Below are 14,423 nucleotides of genomic sequence, written 5' to 3' on the forward strand. Positions count from 1 at the left end.
TGAACCCTCATACCCCTCTCCGCGTGGGCATCCACTGCCGCATCTTCACCGGTTCCGCGTCGTCCCCTTCCTAGGCCTCGCCGTCGTCCACCGCCCTGGTGCCCTCGGCGCGGCGTGGTCAACGTGGTCAAGGAACGACTTCCATCGGACGTGGACTGCACGTGGAGAGGCTGACAGCTGGGTCCACGGTGGCAGCAAGGAAGTGCCTCCTTATTACGCGGAAAATAATGATACCTCCACCTGACAGCAGGGACCCACCGGACGGGCCACCAAAGTTTGCGAAAAAAACATTTCCCCCTGACTGCTGGGACCCACCAGCTACACCTTCGCACGCAAGGAAGTGCGTCCGGGCAAAAAAAACGATTCGCCCCCTGACTGCTGGGACCCACCAGCTACATCTTCGCACGCAAGGAAGTGCGTCCGGGAAAAAAAACCAAAACGATTCGCCCCCCTGACTGCTGGGACCCACCAGCTACATCTTCGCAGGCAATGAAGTGCCTGACAGTCGGGACCCACCTGGTCGAAGCGTACGTAGCGTTGTCATTCTGGTCGCGAACGTGTACGTACATATATACTGGTCGATGTAGAGGCGCGCACGTGTTGTAGTAGAGGCGCGTACGTGTCGTAGTAGAGGCACGCACGTAGCATGTACACGTACGTACAGCGGCCAGGGTGCAAGAAAGAAAATACGGCCACGTACGTACATACGGGCAGGGTCTCGAACGCCTACTCGCGCATACGTACGGCGAGGGCTCGTGTACATGGCTGCGTCGGAACGGAGAAACAACGTCGTCGTCGTGTTCATGGGGAGGCAACGGAATGCGTCGTGTTCATGGGGAGGCAATGAAATGCGTTGTGTTCATGGGGAGGGGTGTGGCGTACCGCAAAACGGAGGAAACAGACCTCCTACGGTCGAAACGGGGGTCCTGTTGATCGGGAGGAGTGTGGCGTACCGCAAAATGGAGGAAACGGACCTCCTACGGTCGAAACGGGGGTCCTGTTGATCGGGAGGGGTGTGGCATACCGCGAAACGGAGGAAACGGACCACCTACGGTCGAAACGTGGTTCCTGTTGATCGGGAGGGGTGTGGCGTACCGGCAAACGGATGAAACAGACCTCCTACGGTCGAAACGGGGGTCCTGTTGATCGGGAGATGTGTGGCGTATCGCAAAACGGACGAAACAGACCTCCTATGGTCGAAACGGGGGTCATGTTCATCGTGAGGGGTGTGGCGTACCGCAAAACGGGACTCCACGGGATACTGTTCATCTCCACCGTCGACCTCGTCCAGCCTCCACGGGCTACCGTCGACCTCCTCCAGCCTCCATGGGCTCCTGTTCATCCAGCCTCCACCGCGCGCTACTCCACCGGCTACTGTTCAAGCACCCCTCCACGGGCACCCCTCCACCGTCTACTGTTCATCCAGCCCTCCACACCACGGGGTCCTGTTCAACCACCCCTCCACGGGCACCCCTCCACCGTCTACTGTTCATCCAACCCTCCACCACACTACGGGGTCCTGTTCATCCAGAGGCAACGCCACCGCTCACTGTTCATCCAACCCCCCCGCAACACTCACTGTTCATCCAATCGATCGGCTTCAGTTAGCAGCAGTAGCGAAGGAATCGCTCGATCGGGTTCAGTTAATAGCCATCGATCGATCGCTCGGGTTCAGTAACGCGTAGTCTACAGTGCAATCGCTCGGGTTCAGTTAGAGCCCAACGCCTCGCTCGGGTTCAGTTAGAGCCAATGCCTCGCACACACGCGCATACGTGTACGAGAGAAACGCGCATCGCTCGGCCCCCGACCTCCCACCGTAATCGGGAACTCCCCGAAATTTTCCTCCCCCTCACTTCTACCACGGTTTTTTCCGTCATGGATGGCCCAAAGAATGTCATGCAGCTGCGTCTTCGGCCAACCCAGGACGAAAAACCCATTTTCTGTCATGATTTTTTGTCATAGAAGTAGGAGCCCACCACATCTATGATGATACCGGGTTTTGTCACAATTATCGTCATAGAAGTGTCATATGTATGACAGAAAAAAATTCGTTCGGCCCAAAATGTCACGGATGTGTCTTTTTTTTGTAGTGTAATTTGATGGTCTATGTTCTATTCTTCACGCAGAGTCAGGACTTGGAGGTAACCACTATCTCTGCGTCTGAACCGTATCCATGTCATCTCACGTGTCTTGAGGTATTGAGTTTTTATGATACTTCCAGCTTAACTTTATTTGTGAGGAAACAAGTTTTATTTCATCCAACCTTTATGCTATTAGTTTTGTGATCCATCTTCTGTTAATTTTCATCAAGGGTTTGAAGGCAGTCAGTCTAACAACAATGCGTCAATCTGTCAAGACCTTGCTTATCTACATGTATTATAAGGTGGACACCGTCGTTGAATTGCTGCAATGCTTTCCAAAACTGGAGAACTTGTTTGTCGAGGTGATGATATTCAGAAATTTGCATACTGTAGTACTCGTTCCTTTTTGAAATGCTCGTCTTAATTTTGACTGAATTTGATGCACCCGTATCTGCACATGATTTATTGTTGTATACATCCATATATAGACAAGTCAATGTCTAATTTATTGTTACGGAGGTGGTAGAACTAATTGTTTCATTTGGTTTTTTGATGGTCTGTATCTCTTTTTATAGACCCTAAGTATTTTCAACCTATCATTTATATTTTAGGGATCGTTGATTTCTCATGGTGAAAAAAACAAATGGCATCGTAAGTACCGACAGTTTCTCAAACATCACGACATTTGTCTGAAGACAGTATCGCTGGAAGATTATGTTCGCTCTGGGAGTTACGCTGAATTTGCGATGTTCTTTGTTCTTAGTGTAAAGGATCTGGAGACCATGACCATTAAGTTTACCTCCCCTCCCGCAGAGTTCACGGGAGTATTTTACAAAAAGCAACAAAGGGTTCTGGAGTGGCATCGAAGGGCTTCTAAACGTGCACATCTTAGATTATCATCAAGCTGCAGCCACGCGCGTCCGCATTTAAGAAAGAGGAGTGTTGAATACCTGGATTTGACGGTTCCGTTCAGGTGTGGATGCTGAAATCAGGCCTTGTGTTAGTTGTCCAGGTGTATGGAGTTATTTGTTGTTGCGTTCTTTTGAGCTTGGGTTTTATGTAAACTTTATCAGACAACCGTTTTAGTCTTTGCACCGTGTGTAGGCTTGTCTGTTTTTGTGTTGCATGCAGTCATGAAGGAAATGTGTGGTTTTGTGGCTTTGTACGGGTCGAAGGACCATAAAATGTTGTGGCACCAAGGTTAAGAGACATAAAGTAGATTTAATGTTTCAGTGGAGAGATGCGCGCTGCATGTGTAACCGTGCTGTGTTGTATGTACGACGGTGCCTGTCTTATATATGTACCTGTCATGCACACAATGCATGCACAACCGTGCCTGTGTTGCAGGTAGAGCGGTGCTTCTCGGATGTACCTGCCATACACACTGGGGAGCTGCAGTTGAGCCTTGCACTGATGGAGCTGCATTTGAGCCGCTGCACTGTTTCTGGTCCTCGTACTGTGGTTATAAAAAACGGCTTGTAAGTTTATTTGGTGCAGTTATAGAAACAAAGCAAATGTAAGCATAACAGATTATGCTTGTTTAGGTATTTTTATTACTCAGCTAGGAAAATATTATAAGGGCGATAGGTTTGTTTGTAAATGTTTGCAGCCCTTTCTTTATGAAGTTGGATGGTGTAACAATACAACCATGCGTCTCTGCTGCAACACAGGAGAGATGAAAAGAGCTGAAAGCATAGAGAGCCACCACAACGGTGAACCAAACCTGTTTTGCGGGGCGTTACGTAGTGCTTCTGGTTACCGCACAACCGAGTTTCTACTCAACAGGCCACACCGAAATGCATCTCGAGGATTCTAGCCGTGACACTGCAGACTCACAACCATGCTTTTGACCTTGTCCTGGCATCGTGATGTTCGTTCTCTGCTTGAATAACGTGCCTTCCACAGCCACCCTACTATGCGCGTAGCAAAGGAGCAACGCCAGCTGATAAAGTGCTTTTTCTACTACTAAAAGTGTGGCCCTCGTTGCATGACTTCCATGCATTTGACAGTGGCTCTTTGGCACGGAACCGTGGTTGCTGAGAGTTCTTGCCCGTGCTTTTAAGGACAGTGTCTCTCGGATCGGTCATTGATTGCCTCACAAAGTAAACAGTGAGGGTTCACATCTGAATCCAATTCTGTTATGTTTCTGCATGAGCAACGCCAGCTGATAAAGTGCTTTTTCTACTACTAAAAGTGTGGCCCTCGTTGCATGACTTCCATGCGTTTGACAGTGGCTCTTTGGTATAGAACCGTGGTTGCAGAGAGTTCTTGCCCGTGCTTTTAAGGACAGTGTCTCTCAGATCGGTCATTGATTGCCTCACAAAGTAAACAGTGAGGGTTCACATCTGAATCCAATTCTGTTATGTTTCTGCAGTAAACGCACGAACGTGACTCTGCCTAATACTCAAGTATGCCTCCATGGGCTTCTCGTCCGTGCCTCTCCGTCTAAACGAGTCGACGGAATCATTCGGAAAACAGACACAAGCGAACATGACTCTATATAATACCAAATGATGCCTTTGTGGATTTGATGCCCGTGTCTACGACCCTTATCACTAAAATACAGAAAGTCACAAACGCACATAACCGTGGCTGTAGAGACTTCAAGCCCGTTTAGCTAATGAAATGTACGGTTTGCACAATAAACGAATGAACGTGACTCTGCCTAATAGTAAAGTATGCCTCCATGGGCTTCTCGTCATGCCTCTTCCAGATCCAGCGAACACTGGTCGTAGGCGGCGCCACCGCAGCAATGGAGGTGAAGATGGAATGCACTGCTCGTGGTGTGCCGCCAAGAGGTCCAGAGTGTCTCCGCCGGCGACGCCGCCTTCTCGTGGTGTGCTTGTCGTCGGAGCGGAAGGCCGACGACCGTGCTTCCTCTCGATCCGTGAGCATGACTCCATGTAATACCACCGACCATGCCTTTGAGCGTTTTATGCCCGTGCCTGTGACCCTTAACACTGAAACACAGACAACCACGATGTCCATGCCTTTATCGAATAATATACGTAACATCAAGAAAGAAGCGTGACACAGATCAATAAGGAACCGTGTCCGTAGGGAGTTCACATCCGTTCTTTTAAATCGAAGGAAATAAACTTTTCAAAACAGGCTATCTCACATAGGTCATTCCGTGCCTCACAGAGTAAACGCAATGACCATGCCTTTGAGCATTTTATGCCCGTGCCTGTGACCCGAAACACCGAAACAAAGAAAGGCATGAACGTCCACGCCTTCGTGAGTGCACAAGACATGACTGTAGCTGGTACAAAGAACCTTGGCTGCAGAGACTTCACGTCCATGTTATTAAAAATAGCGTCTCTCGAATGGGCCATTACGTTAATGTTCACATCTGTACCCATAAACTTGGAATTAACGTGACCCAGGAAAGCAAAACTATCAAAGTTACTGACCACACGAGGTAACGCAAGACAAAATAAGAAACTTTCAGTGCACTGCTTAGTAGCTTCAGATACGACGATCAGGGTCGCTGCTGTCTACTTTGTCCGGCGAGACTTCTTTTTTGGTTGCTCGGTGCGAAGTTCCTCTATCTGTTTTTTCATAACATATGATTCCAGCTTCAGCTGGTCGCGCTGAAGGACGAGCTGCGCTTTGTCATTCATAAGACGTGCAATGGTGGCTTTGTTCTCCTCGTCCAACTTCGTGGCTCTCTCCAGGAGATCCTCGAGCATGTTCTGCACCTGGACAAAGCAGAAGGTGTCAGATTGATGGCAGGACGCACCCCTGATCAACTTTGGAGGAAGCTCGCCACAATAATCCATGTTTCACAACTAAATCAAGTAGCGGATAGAAAGAAAAAATGGATGAAGCGGAAGCAGAGAGAACTTACAGATGAGATAGCCTCGACAGCCGAGATCTATTGAGTAGTGTCATCCTGCACAGCCATGGCTGAGAGTGTCAGGATAGAGAACAGCAAGAGGTGTGGATGGCCTGGAGGCGGACAAAGAGTAGGAAGGGGATGTGTCTAGGGTTTCGAGATTCCGTCTGGCTTATTCACGTTTCACAACTAAATCAAGTAGCCGACGGAAAGGTAAAACGAATGAAGCGGAAGCAGAGTGAACTTACAGATGAGGAACGCTTGCCATCCTTGATCTCATCCAGTGTCTGGACAAGGGGTTCCGCAGTAGTCTCCTCCTGACCAGCCATGGCGGAGAGGGTCACGATAGAGAGCAGCAAGAGGAATGGATGGCCTGGCGGCGGGCACATGTGGGAAGAGTGTGTCGCTAGGGTTTCGAGACTCCGTCCGGCTTAAATAGGCGGAGCTGGCCTCGGGCGACGAGCCAGAGCGATGTCACGGGAGGAGACGCTCGTCGGACACTTGGGTTTCCGGAGCGGGGCCACGTGTCGTTCACACCCGAATAGGAGGAGACGCTCGTCGAAACGTTGTGTTTCCGCAATCAATGCACGAACGTGGCTCCGCGTAAAACACAAGCATGCCTCCCCTGGCATCCCGACCGTGCCTCTCCTGGTGACACAAACAGACACGAAGGTGACTCTGGATAATTACAGGTCATGTGTTTGTGGGCTTGACAACCGTGCCTGTGACCTGAAACACTGACACACAGAAAGTCGTCTTCATGCGTAAAGGACCGTGACGGTACTAAACATATAAAGTCGCCTTCGTGCATTTGAGTTGAAATCTTACAACGAAAACAATTGTAACAACGACAGTCCCCCGATTATATTGGGTTTCCGTAATAAACGCACAAACGTGACTCCGGGTAAGAACAAACCATGCCTCCGTAGGCTTGACGTCTGTGCCTCTCCGACTGACCGAGTCCATCGACTCATTCAGAATACAATTAGAAAACCTCTGTGCGTGACTCTATATAATTAGAAATCCTTTGAGGTTGTATGCCCGTGCTTGTGACCCTTGACACTGAAACACAGATAGTCACGAACGTCGACGCCTTTATCAAGAAAGAAGCGTGACGCAACTCAGTACGGAACCGTGTCTGTATGGACTTCACGTCTGTGCTTTTAAATACAAGGAAATAAGCTTTTAAAATCAGCGTCTCTCATATAGGCAATTCTGTGCTTCATAGAGTAAACGCCCATGGCTGTGTGTAAGACAAAGGTTCAGTTCCGTGCGCTAGACGCCCGTGCATCTTCGTCTGATCGAGTCTCACAGGCGAGCATGACTATGTGTAATATCATCGACCATGCGCAATAAATGCATGATTGTGACCCTGCCTAATACTAAAGTATGCCTCCATGGGCTGCTCGTCCATGCTTCTTCGTCTGAACGAGTCGACTAAATCATTCAATACACAAACACAAGTGAACATGACTCTATTTAATACCACATGATGCCTTGTGGATTTGACGCTCGTGGCTGTGACCCTAATGACTGAAACACTGAAACACAGAGAGTGCAAGCCCGTGCTTTTAAAAAATGCACAACAGCGGTACCTCATGTGCATAACCGTGCTTGCGATGCGTGTCCAACCGTACTTCATGTGCCTTCACGCGGTGCTTCTGTGATGCAAAGATTTCAAACACAACGGGTCACGGTTGTGTTTGCGTTTCTGTTTTACAAATGGATATAGTGCCTGGCAGTAGGTTCCCGGCGTTTCCTGTGAAAGAATTATGTCTTTACGTGCTGCTGAAGCACGTGGAATCACGGGCGTGCCTGTGTGGCATGTAGAACAGTGCGCGTCGTATCACTTCACGGCCGTTGTGTGGTTCGTGGCAAACCGTGCGTTTGCCATGGTCATGCCTGTGTGAAAGGTAGAACAGTGCGTCTCGAATCACTTTTCTACGAAGGCATGATCGTCTGTGTGTTTGCTGACAAACCGTGGTTCACTGAATCATTCGGAACACAAACGCTAACACAAGCGAACATGACTCTATATAATACCACACAATGCCTTTGCGGATTTGACGCCCGTGCCTGTGACCCTTATCACTGAAACACAGAAAGTCACAAATGTACATAGCCGTGGCTGCAGAGACTTGAAGCCCTTTTAGTTAATGAAATGTACGGCATGAGCAAAAGATCGTTTAGCCATCGACCGAAATACCGAGTTCGCTGTTGGCAAAGTTACAGATTGAGCAAAAAAGGTATGAGCATTGTTTCACCACACCTACGTAAATTCTAAACCAGAAAGTGGCGGCAACATCTCACTCCAGCACTGTTTTCAGCACTTACAAGTGAATGGATCCTTTAAATCCAGGTGCTCAACACATGCGTGCCTTAGATCCAAGTTCCCGTGGTTGCAACTTGGCGACAACCTAAGGCAAGCATGTTTAGAAGCCTTTTTGTCCCACTGAAGCACGTCTTGTTGCTGTTTGTAGAATTCTTCCGTGAAGTCTTCCTGAAGAAGAAACTTGATCCTAATAGTCTGCAGCTGTGCTGCGTTGAGAATAAAGAATGTCGCAAATCGAATGCTTTTCTTGCATTGAACATAGCTTTCCAGCGTCAGTGACTTCAAACGAACGTCATGATGGTGCTTGCAAGAATAGTCGTTCGCAAGACTTTCTTCATTAGAGGCTATTTCCTGAATAAACATGAATATTTGAAATGGTTAAGCTCCATAAAGAGTGATTCTGCTGGGAGAGCAAGTGAAGGAATAATTCTATAACCTCTGTTGTAATAAAAGCTTTTTTTAGTTTTGTCCTAATACTGGTCCATGACTATATACACCTTTGTCCATTACATACAAATGTAAGTGACGTTTTTTTTGTTGAATGGAGTTCTACACCATGCATGGTATGTGTTTTACAATTTGTGTGAGAAGCATCACCTCGATATACAAGTTTTCCAAGCGTCGGAAGTGTTCCACCAAGGAAAAGACTGCGTGCAGGTCATAATCCATGCTGATAGACAATGTCTTGATAGAATGAACCGCCGTGGATGTGCTGACTGTCGGCAAACACTTCATGTAGAATAAAACATAATATTAGTAGAGTAAAGGTTGAATTGCATGGAACTTGTTCGTACCAATGAATGGAGGTGAAAGTATTGTTGAAAGTCAGTACCTGAATAATTATATGGTCATTTGTGACGCCGGATTCACAGAAAATATTAGATAATTTGCCCATGACCTGCAATTTAGGTGCAGAGGTGATAACTATCCGCAACTTTTTGCAATCACCATCACAAAGCAACTGTTGAAGTGATGAGGCATCTTCTATAACAATTTTCCCATAGTAACCAGAAATGCCGATGCTTATAAGGTTAGGTGAGTTTATTCTGATGCAATGGTGCCTGACTGTCCAAACAAGAAGCAGAGACTCAAGTGTAGGAGAAGTAGAGCTGATGATTCTTTGTAATGAGACGTCTGATACATCAACATCTACTAGCGAGAGTCTCCTGAGTAGTGGTAGTTTAAGCACCCGTACATAATTGTCTGGTAACTTGCAAAGAGCAAAGGCGATGGTTTGGAGAGAGGAGGAAATCTGAGGGTTTAATGCTGGTGGTGATGGCATGAGCGAAGGGCATGAGAATGGCCCTATGTCATGTTGTCTCAAGCATGGTGGGAACAGGTAGTAAAACTCAAGCACCTGGAGATTGTTTAGTCTTGGGGATCAAAGCCAGTCGTTGACTGTGGAGTGCCTGCAGTGGAGGTAGGAGGCCGGAATGCAGAGGCGGCGAACGGCACTCTGACGCCCGGAGAGGATGGCCTCTGGAAGGTACGAATCATCATAGGAATTATCTTCACCGACATGTTCTCCTCTAAAAAAAGTTCCAGTGTATGTTACGCGGACGAGTTCCTCCAGTGTGGCGCGCGGTGACCAACTCGAAATGTACTTGATCTAGAGGGTTAAAAAGATGTGGGACAGGGATCTCACGGCAGTCCAGATTCAGAGGAGCGGCGCACCAAACAGGGCGCCACCGACGTGCGAGGATTTGAGTGCGAACGCCTTCCGGGATATGATCTCACCGAGGACACCGTCCGGGAGGTCGCTGATGCAGTCCGGACTAGACTGCTCTTCTTGATCCTGGAATCAGTAGGTGCACCCTCGCCGCTAGCGGCAAACCACCAGAGGAAGGCGTCGCCGGTGGCGCGAGCCTCGCCCTCTTGGTGCTCGGGGCACCGGAGTTGACCTCCATCTCCGTTTCCATTGCTGGGATCGCGCCGCCTGCGAGCGCCGCTTTATGTGGCGTGGATCCGGATAGTCCAAGAAAGAGGGTCTGGCTAGGGTTTCGAGACGTCGTCCGTCCGCCTTAAATAGCCGGAGCCTGGCCTCGGGCGACGAGCCAGACCGGCGTCACCGGAGGAGACGTCGTCGGACCCTTGGGTTTCCGTGGCGGCGCCACGTGGCGTTCACACCCGAATACGTGGAGACGCCCATCGAAACATTGTGTTTCCACAATCAATGCACGAACGTGGCTCCCCACAAAACACAAGCATGCCTCCATCGCCATCCCGACCGTGCCTGTCCTGGTAACATAGTCAACGGATGCATTTGGAACACAAACAGACACCAAGGTGACTCTGGATAATTACACCTCATGCGTTTGTGAGTTTGACAACCGTGCATGTGACTTGAAACACCGACACACAAAAAGTCATCTTCGTGCGTAAAGGATCGTGACGCTACTAAACATACAAAGTCGCCTTTCGTGCATTTGAGTTAAAAATCTTACAACCAAAACAATTGTAACAAGGACAGTCGCCCAATTCTACTAGGTTTCCGTAATAAACGCACAAACGTGACTCCGGGTAGGAACGAACCACGCCTCCGTGGGCTGGACGTCTGTGCCTCTCCTTTTGACCGAGTCCACCGACTCATTCGGAACACAATCAGAAAACCTTTGTGCGTGACTCTATATAATAGCACGCCATGCCTTTGAGGGATGTATGCCCCTGCTTGTGACCCTTGACACTGAAACACAGATAGCCACGAACGTCGACGTCTTTATCAAGAAAGAAGCGTGACGCAACTCGGTACTGAACCGTGTCTTTATGGACTTAACGTCTATGCTTTTAAATACAAGGAAATGTGCTTTTAAAATTAGAGTCTCTCATATAGGCAATTCCGTGACTCACAGAGTAAACGCCCGTGGCTGTGCGTAAGACAAAGGTTCAGTTTCGTGGGCTAGACAGTCGTGCATCTCCGTCTGGTCGAGTCTCACAGGCGAGCATGACTCTATGTAATACCATCGACCATGCGCAATAAACGCATGATTGTGACCCTGCCTAATACTAAAGTATGCCACCATGGGCTTCTCGTCCGTGCCTCTCCGTCTGAATCATTCGGAACACAAACACAAGCGAACATGACTCTATATAATACCACATGATGCCTTTGTGGATTTGACGCCTGTGCCTGTGACCCTAATGACTGAAACACAGAGAGTCACAAACATACATAACCGTGGCTGCAGAGAGTGCTAGCCCATGCCTTCGTGGGCGTCACATGCGTGCCTCTCTTTCCTACCGAGTCATCGTGCTTCCGGCGTCGAATAGATTCTTCTAGTGAATGTGTACCATAAATAATTAAAGCACTGAGGGGCACGCCCGTGCCTGGTCTGCGTGTGCAACTGTGCATTTCGTACCTTGAAAGTCGTGGTTTTATTTAATGTTTCAAGCACCCATCTACCATTGACTTGCTACAAGTAGTACTTAACCCAGGCCCTCATACGTTTGCAAGTAATACAAGATCCACGCCACATATAGCGGCGCTCGCAGGCGGCGCGATCCCAGCAATGGAGACGGAGATGGAGGTCAACTCCGGTGCCCCGAGCTCCAAGAGGGCGAGGCTCGCGCCACTGGCGACGCCTTCCTCTGGTGGTTTGGCGGTAGTGGCTGGTAGCGGCGAGGGTGTGCCTACTGGATCCGGGGATCAAGAAGAGCATGCTGGTCCGGACCGCATCAGCGACCTCCCGGACGCTGTCCTTGGTGAGATCATATCCCGTTTGTCCACTAAGGAAGGCGTTCGCACTCAAATCCTCGCACGTCGGTGGCGCCCTGTTTGGCGCACCGCTCCTGTCAATCTCGACTATAGTGAGATCCCTGTCGGTCGTCTTTTTAAGCCCCTAGAAACAGTTCATATCGATATACTGTCCATGCTCCCCAGTAAAGATGTCATTCGCATTAGATATTTTGGAACTCGGTGTAGTTTTCAACCTGATGTTGATGGTTCGTGCCTTTCGGAAGCCATCCTCTCCGGTCATGGGGGCACAGTTCATCGTCTCTGCATTCCGGCGTGCTACCTCCACTGCAGACCCTCTACAGTTGACGCCTGGCTTCGATCCCCAAGACTGAAGAATCTCCAGGTTCTCGAGTTCTATTACATGTTCCCACGTTTTGTGGGAAAAACCATCACACTACCACACGAAATCTCTTCGTCCGCGCCCTCACCACCGACTTCCACGATGCTGTTTTCCTCCTCGCTTCACACCGTCACATTTGCTCTTTGCCAGATACCTGATAAGTATGCACGATCATTTAAACTTCCACTCCTCAAGAGGCTTTCGTTTTTGGAAGTTGATATATCAGACGGCTCACTGCAAAGCATAATCAGCCATGCTTGCCCTGCCCTCGAATGGTTCCTGCTGGTTTGCAATAACTTGGACGACTGCATCAGAATAAACTCAGGCAAATTTGAAGTCATTTGTATCCTTTGTGAGAATGGTGAACTCGTTGTTGAGGATGCGCCCTCACTTAAACGATTGATTCACGATATTCAGAGCCGGCACTTGCATATAACTGTCTTTTCTGCACCTAAGCTTGAGTGTTTGGGTAATTTTTATGAAGGATTTCCTGAATCCAAGATTGTTTTTGGCTCTACAGTTATCGAGGTACTCACCTTTTGCACTATACTTTTTACTTGCATTCCTTGCAGTGCCAAAGTTTCATGTCACGCGACCTTTCTATCCAGCTAATTTTATGATATGTGCTTGACGCAGGCTTTGTCTGTAGTCAGCCTATCAATGGCGGTTCAATCTGTGAAGACCCTGCTTATCCACATGTCATTAAATCTGAACAAGGTTGTTGCCTTGATGCAATGCTTTCCTAGCCTAGAGAACCTGTTTATCGAGATAACGATTTCCAGACACATTGAAAGCACATACAATGCATAGTGTACTATATTGGAGTCCTCTATCTCCCTTTGTAGTCCTCGAGTATTCTCACTCTTCATGCATTTTCAGGGAGGAGTATGCCGCGAGGAAGGTGTAACAAATAAGTGGTGCCACAAGCACCGGGTGTTTCTCAAACAGCATGACATTCGCCTGAAGACAGTAACGCTGGAAAAATATGTACACTGCAACAAAAGCATTGAATTTGCAACGTTCTTTGTTTGAAACGCAAAGGAGTTAGAGACTATGAGGCTTAAGTTTCTCTCCCCCAGACAACATCACTGAAGGATTTTATGAACATCAAGAAGAGGTGCTTCAATGGGGCAACAAGGCTTCTAGACGTGCTCGTCTTATATTGTCAGGGTATTGTAGGCATATGAACTTGGATTTTTAAAAGTACACATCTGGACAAACCAGTGTCCAATCATGGATTTGCCGCATCCATTGACCTGTGGATGTTGAAAACGGTTATCCGGCTGTCAGAGATAGGTGTTGTTGCATGCTTTCCAGTTTGGACTTCCAGCTTCTACTTTATCCATTGTCTGTAAGGTTGTCAGGAACTTGTTTTTGTGCTCTTCAGCCGTGAAGCAACTCACAAGCTCAAAAAACTATCAAGTTTTCATGTTTTTGTGCACCGTCTGTATGTTTGGATTTCCTTTTGTGAATAGAGTGAGCGACTAAAATCATCTGGAACACGTAGTCACGTGTGATGTGACGGCCGTGCCTCTCCAAATAACTCGTTAGCTGAAGTATTTTACAATACAGAGGCGGGCGTGCCTCTTGTACCTGTAAGACTGTGCGTCTGTTGGCACTGCACGGCACTTCCTTTGTGCATGTCCTGTCCGTGACTCTGTGGTGAACGTTTTGGGTGGAAACACGCTGCACAGTCTAGAACATAGTGTCCTGTATAACCATGACAGTGCTGTTTCTACAAATCAAGACGTGCTTGTCGTGGAACCGTTGTGCTTGTGCTTTGTTTAAAAGCGTCACCATCCATCTTCTTCTACTCCGATCCAACTACCTGGCCATCAGAGCAAGAGCGAGACAGTGAGAGATCGGCCATGGAGGCGATTCAGGTGACCACCGTACGTCTTATCGAGGTGGTCAGGGAGAGCAACCCGCAGCCCAACGCGCTGCAGCGCCTCCAGGGGCTGCTGATGTCTGCCACAGCGCGTTCCTTCTTCGACGCCAGCTTCGCCACCTGGCTCAAGGGTGCACTGGAAGACTTCATCCACAAGTTCAGCTTCGCCAACAACAAGGTGAAGGACCTGACTGCTCGCCTCCATTCCATG

Source organism: Aegilops tauschii, chromosome 2 (assembly GCF_002575655.3).
Source record: "Aegilops tauschii subsp. strangulata cultivar AL8/78 chromosome 2, Aet v6.0, whole genome shotgun sequence".
NCBI lineage: Eukaryota > Viridiplantae > Streptophyta > Magnoliopsida > Poales > Poaceae > Aegilops > Aegilops tauschii.